The sequence below is a fragment of the Crocodylus siamensis genome, chromosome 11 (genome assembly GCF_052110815.1).
Source record: "Crocodylus siamensis isolate JL-2025a chromosome 11, ASM5211081v1, whole genome shotgun sequence".
Classification (NCBI taxonomy): domain Eukaryota; kingdom Metazoa; phylum Chordata; order Crocodylia; family Crocodylidae; genus Crocodylus; species Crocodylus siamensis.
In genome coordinates, this window is record NC_143405.1 from 1,880,147 (window position 1) to 1,880,418 (window position 272).

Consider the following 272-nt stretch of genomic DNA (forward strand, 5'->3'; position numbering starts at 1 on the left):
CGCTGGAACAAATGAAACATCACAGGGTGAAGATGCACCTTTTCAGCGCAGCGTCGCTGCGTTCAGAAAGTCTCGCGCCAAGCCGACGGGGAAAAGGGACTCCATCAACATGATGTCTCCTTGGCTGGGAGCCCCTTACAAACCCCAAGCCCACGGATCCAGGCCTGCTGCCTGTGAGGTAGCCAAACCCAAAATTCACCCGTAGGGACCGCGAGCGGCTCCGGGCCGGGCGGGCGGAGCGCAGAAGTTACATGCAGAAGCCTGGTCGCTGG